Genomic DNA, 9,052 nt, shown 5'->3' with positions numbered 1-9,052 from the left:
GTGTATTCAACAATTCTATTAGGGAGACCATTGGAGCGCACCTAGATTATGGCCCTCTACATGACCGAGTGGTATGTCTTTTTGTCTCTTTTTTGAACATGTGTCATTTCTTCATGAGTGGTGTGTCACTTAAGTTTTATTCAGGGCACGGAGCTATGGAGATGTATCAATGATAGTAATGTGGTGCTTGGCCGTGCACCTGGTAGAGAAACGGACTTCCTCGTTAGGAGTACTCTACAGGTTAGAGGCCTTCTTAATATGAACATGTGTTTTATATCATGTGAACTATTTTTGCATATTTATATGTCAATGTCTTTGCCTCTACAGAAGGTTGTGAATCGTTGTCGAACACTAGCCGCTTTACTTTCTTGCCATGGCGGTTCATCCACGGATGTGCGTGCACGTGCTCAGTATAGAATGGATATGCTTTCTTCCGCTCGTCCATCTTCGAGCCAAGCATGTGCTTCTTCTGCTCGTCCATCTTCCAGCCAAGCAGGTGGTTCTTCGAGCTGAGCACGGATTGATGAACAGGAAGATGAAGAGGAGGAGACAGACTACGATGCGGATCCGGACTATGTGGAGCTTGGGGCTACGCAGATGGAAGATGCTCCGCCGCCAACTCAACCTTCTCAGCCTTCTGAAGAAGCACGCCGAGTTAGCTCAAGAACCATCTAACGTCCTGGATGGCAGAACACTCCAGAAGGCTACATCAACAGGGGGAAGATGGCTGCGAAAAGAGGCAAGAAGTGAAGTGATGACTGATGCGAACTTGTTAGTTCTATATCTGGTGAACTAGAAATGTAGTTAGCGTTTCAGATGGAGCGAACTTGTTAGTTCTATATCTGATGAACTTGTTATGTTTTATGTCTGATGGACTTGTTAGTTCTATGTCACCAAGACTGGTTAATTATTATGTAAGCTGGATCATGTTAAGTTCGTTGCCGAAAATATGTGTCATTGCTATACCATTGTTGTACTTGGCATTTATATTGTAAAAATTGTTGGATCATCAACTAAACTGTTGTTGTACCTTTGCTACCTGTGATGGAATGGGTAGAAAAAGGGTTTGTTGTGATCTGCATAATAGGGTAGAAACGCCAAAGACATCGGCGTTTGTATGTGGCTTGGAAACGCCGAGGGTAGCTGGTGTTTCAGGTGTGAGCGGCAACATTTCATGTACCTGTCCCAGGCAGCCTGTCTTAAAGGAACGCCAGGCCAACTTGAGTGTTTCGATGTAGGTCAGAAACGCCGGGGTCATTGGCATTTCCAGCGTACACCACAACCTTTCGTGGAGAAGTCCCAGGCAGCTTCTGTCTTAAAGGAACGCCAAGCCAACTTGAGCGTTTCAATGTAGGGCAGAAACGCCAGGGTCATTGGCGTTTCCACCGTACACTGCAACGCCTTCTTTTTTGGTGTTGCTGTCAGAACAAGATGTCAAAAGCAAACTCTAAAGCAATTTGGTGGTACACATAGTTCATCACATAAAGGAGTCCAAAGCAATTGTGACATCACATGGTTCACCACATAGAGGAGTCCAAAGCAATTGTGACATCACATAGTTCACATAGAGGAGTCCAAAGCAATTCTGACATCACATAGTTCACCACATAAAGGAGTACACATAGAGGAGTTCAAAGCAATTAAGAGTACACATAGCTCATCACATAAAGGAGTCTAGGCAACAAGAAGGTTCAAGATGAAATGCACACGAAGGTCCAAAGCATGGCACAGTTCACATCATTGCTCTATTGTGTAGAGCAAGGCCCATTTCCCTTCTTCTTCCTCTCTTCTTCTTCTTCCTCCTCCTCCCTTTTCCTTATGAGGTGAGCCTCCTTAACCACCCTCTCCATGAATATCTGATTCTCCCTCTCTCTTTTTTCAGCTGCAATTTCCCAAAGCTTCATGGTTCTTTCTCCAAAATCTTTTTGGCGCTTCTTCTGTGCCTCCTCATATTTCCTCACCAACGCTTGCTCTCTAGCGCGACACGCATTTGACGCTCTCACTTCTTCCTTCCTCTTCTCTTCAAGCTCCTCTTCCTTCTTCTTATTTAGTGTGGCTGCATCCTCCTCTCTCAGCTTCTTCGCAGCCTTCTCCCACCACCCCGCCATCTCACCTTCGCCATCCTCAAGCCCCTTCATTGTTGCCTTGTTGGGTTGAGAAGCCGCCATATCTATGAAAAATTGCAAGACATTAGTTAGTAAGGACAAAAACAACATGAAAATAATATTGGGAGACATGAAAATAATTAAGAAATGTAGCCACGTACGGAAATGGTCCATCGAGGTATCCAAACATTCCTCTAGCATTACCACGGCCTCTACCCATGAAACCTCCTCTACCACCACCCGAACCTCTACCCCTACCATGAGCACCATCACCGGTAACTCGTCCTCTACCACGGCCACCCCTGGATCCTCGGCCACCACCGGAACCTCCGCCACCACCAAGGCCACCATCGGAACCTCGTCCACCGCCAAGTTCATCACTGAAACCTCGGCCACCACCAAGGCCATCACCGAAACCTCGGCCACCACCGGAACCTCGGCCACCATCAAGTTCATCACCGGAACCTCGGCCACCACTTAGGCCACCACCGGAACCTCGGCCACCACCAAGTCCATCACCGAAACCTCGTCCACCACTTGAAGAAGCATTGTGCCCTTTTGAAGTTTTGTTTGTTTTGCAAGTCCTTTTGTTGTGTGTCGTTTCATTGCAACCACCGCATTGGTTCCTATCACGTGGCTCCATGAAATGTCCACTACCAAACTCTCTGGTGCTCATGAGGTCATCCATATCATTCCTGTATCACTTTGTTCTCCATCTACCCTTGGGTTGTACCATCATCTCCGGGTCGGGCCTAATGTTAGGACCGTGATACTCTGGCCGCTGCGATGCGTCTAGAAAAGGGTGGAATCTAGACGCCCATGTTAACTTATGAGTTTGCAAGTTGAATTCATGCAACCTCACAACTACTCCATCGGAGATATCCACATTCCTGATGCGGGCCACCGACATCATGTGCGAGAATGGCTAGTGGTACTTACTAGGCCGCTCACAAGTGCAATGTCTTGTCCTAAGAGCCAACTTAAATGAGCGACCACCATACGATTGTCCATCTCTAGTTGTCCCACCTGGCTCATCCACTTGGTATTTCATTTCTACATTATCGAAACAAGTGACTCGCTGGATGGCTGACTTGTCTCTCTGAAACTCCAGCCACTCGGCAACCTTCTTCAGATAAATTTCATTGGAAGGCTTCGCACTATCAGCAATCAACTTGTCGATTTCATCAGAGTGCTTCAAAAAAATACTCATTTAGCTTGTAAAAGGTATATTCCGCTATTGCCGTCACCAGCAACTAACGGGCACCCTTCAAGACAAAGTTGAAGCACTCAACAAGATTGCTTGTCATGTCACCATATCTCATGCCTCCTTCGTCACATGCCCGTGACCACTTGTGTCTCTCATCAATATTCCTTTCTAAGAAATCTTTCCCACCTTCGTTTGCCTTCTCATAGATTTTGTTCAAGTGTGTCGTGAATGACTTAACGGAGAAGGCTACACATGCGGAGTTAAGATCCTTGCAAAGATCCTTGTTCTCACAAGCCCCGTAAAAGTCTACAACGAAGTGCCTCGCATGCCCTGGAATATGAATATCCACGGCCTTCAATATGCCTTGGTGCCGATCGGATATGATGCATACCTCCCTATTCGGAGGAATGACCGTGCTCCTAACAAGTCTCATGAACCATTCCCAGTTGTCTTGGTTCTCCACGGAGACCAAAGCAAATGCCACAGGCAACACCTAATCGTTAGCATCATGTGCCATTGCTATCATGAGTGTGCCCTTGTATTTCCCTGTCAAGAATGTCCCATCTATAGACAGAACCGGTCGACAATGCTCAAAAGTGCAATGCATGGGCCAAACGTCCAAAAGGCACGACGGAACACTCCTTCAATATCTTGGACATAGTGGTACATCCCTGGGTTTCTATACGGCATCGCTCCCAGCAACCTGGGTAGCATGTTGTAAGCCTCTTCCCATCCACCATACAACATTCTGAGAGCGACTTGCTTGGCCTTCCATGGCATTCCGTACTTGACCTTATATCCGAACTTATCTTCAATCCAACTCATCAACAACTTCACTTTAATGGTTGGATCCTCGGCTATATGTTTCTGGTATTTATAACCAATGAATTCCGAGGTTAGTTGATGGTGTGTCTTCTGTGCTTCTACAGCCGGCGGTGTGCATTGGTGAGTGGCTTTGCAACTAGTTATCTTCCACCAACCATCTTTCGTGAGCCTTCCATTGACTTTCCATTTGCATCTTTCTACCTCACATTTCACGGTGTATCGCTTGTTGCAGTCCAAGTGAAAGGCCTGTGGTGTTTGACAACATACTCACACAACCACATCCTGAATTCTAGCATGTGCTCGAACATCAAACCTTTCCTCACGTACGACATCAAAATCGCGTCGGGTGTACTACTTGGAAACTGTCTAGCCTCAATTGTCTTGCTCATGCCATCGTCGACTATAGCCTTATCTGCAAGGCTAACATCACAAAATAAGGGAACTTTGTGATCCCTACCGGTGATTTTTGTGTACCACTTTGCTTCTTTCTCAGTCAAGCCATCCTCGTCCAACTCATTCACCGGGCCTTCATCATCCGAGTCATCCACACAAGCACGCTGATAGATAATGTCAGGATCCATGTCATGATGCCTTACTTCAGCCTCTACGTCACCAACAATGTTGTGGTGCCTCTCATACTCTTCGTCACAGTCATCGCCATCATCTTTCATCGGTGCACTACCTCCGAACTCATATTGGGGATACTCATTGGCTTCCGCTTCAACTTTATGCTCAACAATAGGCGACACACTACTAACCGGGCTCACATCATCTACTAAGGTTTGGTTCATGTCAACATGAAAGAGAGGAGTCTTGACCACCTTATTTGCAAAGACTTCGAGTGACTTGACTGCTGAGGATGCAACAACCTCCTTATATGCAACCCAATGCAAATTGGACTTGATAGGCATTGTCTTCATTCGACACTTGTGTGCCGAACCAACATCATATCTTCCTACTAATTCAACTTGGTCACTTGCATCCACCCACTTTAATCGTATCCGTGTTTCTTCCACAACCTCTTCATAACTAGGAGTCTCAAGAAATATCAACACTTCCTCATACTTGTTAACAATATCCACATTCATGAATGCCTCTTTGTCAACATAATGAATATTCACAATCTTGTCCATCTAAAAAAATGGTAACATAAGTATAAGAAATTTACAATGCTAAATATACCACATTGCTAACAAAACCCCTAACCCTAACCCTAAATCTTAACATTAGCCATAACCCTAACCCTAAATCTTAACATTAGCCATAACCCACAATAAGGTATGATCAACAACATCACAATGCAACACTATTGGAACAACAATACTCAAAACATCACATTATAGATTCATGTTCAAAACTAGGGTTAGGAACAACAAGAACAAATCAATCCAAATGGACAAATCCAACCAATAAAAATGTGTGAGATGAAGGAGGTTACCTCAACGAACGGAAATGACACCGGATCCACGGACCAACCCAATCAATTTGCAAGGATTTGAGAGGGGCTAAGTGAGGAACACAAAGGGGGAAAGGGCAAGAGCTTAGGATAGGCCAATGGGGAAGAAGAGAGTGAAATGTGAGTGGTGGGTGAAAGCCCCACGACCACCTAAAATATCTGCACCAGAAACGCCAAGGACGATGGCGTTTCTAGCAACGCTAGCTTGCTAGGCGTTTCCACCACGCCACGTCAGCAAGCAACACTCCCTCGGCCTGGCAGTGGGCCAAGTCAGGAACACTAGCTTGCTCAGCGTTTCTGTGTTGGATGAAAACGCCATAGGTCTTGACGTTTTTAAAAGGATCAAATCGTAAAATACTTTCATGTCGGGTTCAATTTATGAGAATAAACTCTGACAAGGTCAGAACAGTGATTTCGTCCCGAGCCGAGCGGCGAATCGTTAGCAGCCCACAATCAAACTGCGAGCATGCATGGCCAACTCAGTGACATTCTTCGTCCTTGATGCTACGCACATAATCCAGCAACTCCTTACATGATCTCTCAAGAGAAGGCACGCACAAGAGACCAACAATAACGGAGAGCAGAGCTAAGCTAATCTAGCGGCACGACCAGCCGGGCGGCGTCGAGGTGAGGGTATATCCGGAGAACAGCGCGCTTCATCTCCTCGGCGCCGCGCTCGTACCCCGCCAGCGCGTGCTCTGCGAGCCGCCGCTTGTGCTCCTCGGACGCCAGGAACTGCTGCACCGCCGTCGTCCTGGCGCTCTCCACCACAGCCTCCGCCGCCAGCTTCGCCGCGGTAAGATCGCCCTTCGTGCTCTCCAGCTGCTCCCGCAGAGCTGCAACCTCTGCGTCCCGTGCCGACAGCTTCTTTTTCAGCTCCAGCGTGTAGTCCAAGGAGAAGGACGCGTAGTTCGCGGCCTGCACGCGCCACCACGCACACAAAACAAAATATGATCAGATCAGATAAATGGCATGGACTTAACGATGGACGATTTGGCTGCTGCATACCTGGAGCATGGCTGAGTAGCTCGAAGCGACGACGTCGGACGGCTTTGCCGCGGCGAACGATTGCGCCCGCGACGGCGTGGTGATGGACTCTAGCACCTTCTTCGCGGCCTGCCAGTCGGCGCTGTCGCCGTCGTGTGCGTCGGGCGCGGGCGAGTGCGGCGGCTTCGGGTCGAAATCTGGCGGGGCAGCATGCGGCGTGCTCTGCTCAGAACGGCAGAGACCGTCTTTTGCACTGGCGGCCTCCTCGCGTTTCCTTTTTTTCAGGGACACCGTCGGTGTGTCACCGTCCCGCTCGAGTTTCACCTTCGCCACGGACGAATCCATGCCTAGTTCAAAAGTCAAAATACATGAGTAAATTATCTGCTCACTCGATAGGGGAATCGGGATCGGGAATACTGTTAAAAGCGAGTTCACCTTTGATGTCATGGGAAGGAACGGGTGGCGATGGCGAGGCGAATGCCGCGGCAAGTTTTTTGGCATCACCGAGGTATGTCCGGAGGTCAACCATGGTGCCGTGTGCGCTCAGTAGCTTTCCCACGATTTTCTTTTGCTGGCCTGTGAGCACCGGATCAGCGACGGAGTTCTTGCACAGCAGCGGCTCGCCCCAGCGCACGGGGCACGGCCATGGCTCCGGCGATGTCAGGAAGAAGAACCTGCCCTTCCACGCCTCATCGGGTTTCGAAAGCCCAGTGAAGAGCGCGCCGGCGGCGTCCTTTGTTCGGAAGCAGTACCAACCCTTGAGCTTGAACGCGGCCAGCGAGAAAAAGTGGCGGAACACGTCCGTCGATGGCTGCACGCCAGCGTCGTGGCAGAGCACCACGAACCCGACGAGGACGCGCCAGCCGCTGGGCGCGAGCTGGCCCGGCGCGATGCCGAAGTGGGTGAGCGCCTCGGAGAAGAAGCCATGCAGCGGGACGCGCGCCCCGGCCTCCAGCGCGTGCGCGTACATGCACACGGCCCGCTACGGCGGCGGGGTGCTGGCGCGCCGGTCGCCGGCGGGGCGCGCGGTGTAGCCCGTCGGCACGCCGTGCTTCCTGCAGAGGGCGTCGACTGCGTCCTGGGTGAGGAGAGACGAGGCGACGCGGTCGGCGACGGGCCTCGAGAGGGCGGCCGCGGCGGCGTCGTCACTGTCGGTGTCGCTGATGTCGACGACGGAGGGGGTGGAGGAGACCTGGGAGGAAGGCATCGCGTCGGCGCTTCTTGTGCTCTCTGTGCGTGCTCGCTGGCTCGCTGCGGAGTAGGAGTATATAGGAACTAGAGGAGGAAGTAGAGGAGGCACGGCCCGGCCGGGTTCCCGAGGCATCAAAGAGAAAAGCTACTGTCGTTTGACTAGATTAATAAAGAGGTAAATACACCAGCTTGAACTTGCCATGGATGTGCAGTTTAATGCCTGATCTTGTAAAATACATTAAACTGATTTCATAACTTGGCATGAATGTGCATATACCGTTCAAATGACGTTTGTATCACTACTAGGAAAAGGCCTACTAATGGCGCACCTAATTTAGCCATTAATGGTGCATTAGTGGTGCGCCATTAGTATATTTTACTAATGGCGCACCACAGGTGCGTCATTAGTATCTGGTATACTAATGGCGCACCTCAGATGCGCCATTAGTATATACAACAGTGCGCCATTAGTATGCCTCCCAGGGGGCCATGTATACCCAGGTGCTTTGGCATACTAATGGCGCACAATAACAAGATGCGCCATTAGTAACTTCGGCATACTAATGGCGCACTGTTTAATGATGCGCCATTAGTATCCTTTGGCATACTAATGGCGCACTGTGATGTGATGCGTCATTAGTATGAATATTAGGTTTTTTTATTTTTTATTTTTCTGTTTTTTGCACAGGTTACAAAATGTATAATTGGACAAAATATAGATAGCACACATCAACAACGGATTCATCGAATACAATAGAAGATTAGTCTCTGAATACAATTCATCATATTAGTCTCCGAATACAATTCATCATATTAGTCTCCAAATTAAAAAGACCGAACAAAGATAGAACATTATATTACAAGTCTCGAGACCGCGAGTAACGAGTTTGTCTTCACATTACAAGTCGATATCGATCATCTAAACTACCATCACATAGAAGAGAGCTGCGGTCATCACGATGAGCATCATCACGATGAAACTCGTCTTCATCCGGTTCCTCCAACGCTCCCTCCCCTCTCCCGCTAGATAGCGGGCGTATCTAGAAAAAGTCCTAAACTAAACCTATACTAAACTATCTAGTTCTTCATCTTCTGCTTCTTTCTTCCAGTTCATCAACCTGCAAAACAAGAAACAACAAACATGAAAAACTTGATCAAGGTTTAAATGTAGCATTCCCCTTAGCAAAATGCCTTTGCTGTAGGAGCTAGCACTTACGAGTTTGGAAACATTAGTCAAACCCCAATCAGATTGAGTTGATCAAAGAAACAGTAGAAGAGAGC

At 48.4% G+C, this 9,052-nt stretch overlaps 1 pseudogene; it reads right to left on the bottom strand.

Annotated features, from left to right (window-relative positions):
• Positions 1-6,025: 6,025 nt before the first annotated feature.
• LOC125518440 (uncharacterized) lies at positions 6,026-7,787 on the bottom strand (annotated as a pseudogene).
• Positions 7,788-9,052: the final 1,265 nt, after the last annotated feature.

Source organism: Triticum urartu, chromosome 7A (genome assembly GCF_056163025.1).
Source record: "Triticum urartu cultivar PI428250 chromosome 7A, HENAU_Tu73, whole genome shotgun sequence".
Taxonomy (NCBI): Eukaryota; Viridiplantae; Streptophyta; class Magnoliopsida; order Poales; family Poaceae; genus Triticum; species Triticum urartu.
The sequence above is the reverse complement of the archived record's forward strand: the minus strand, read 5'-3'. Positions and strand labels throughout refer to the sequence as shown.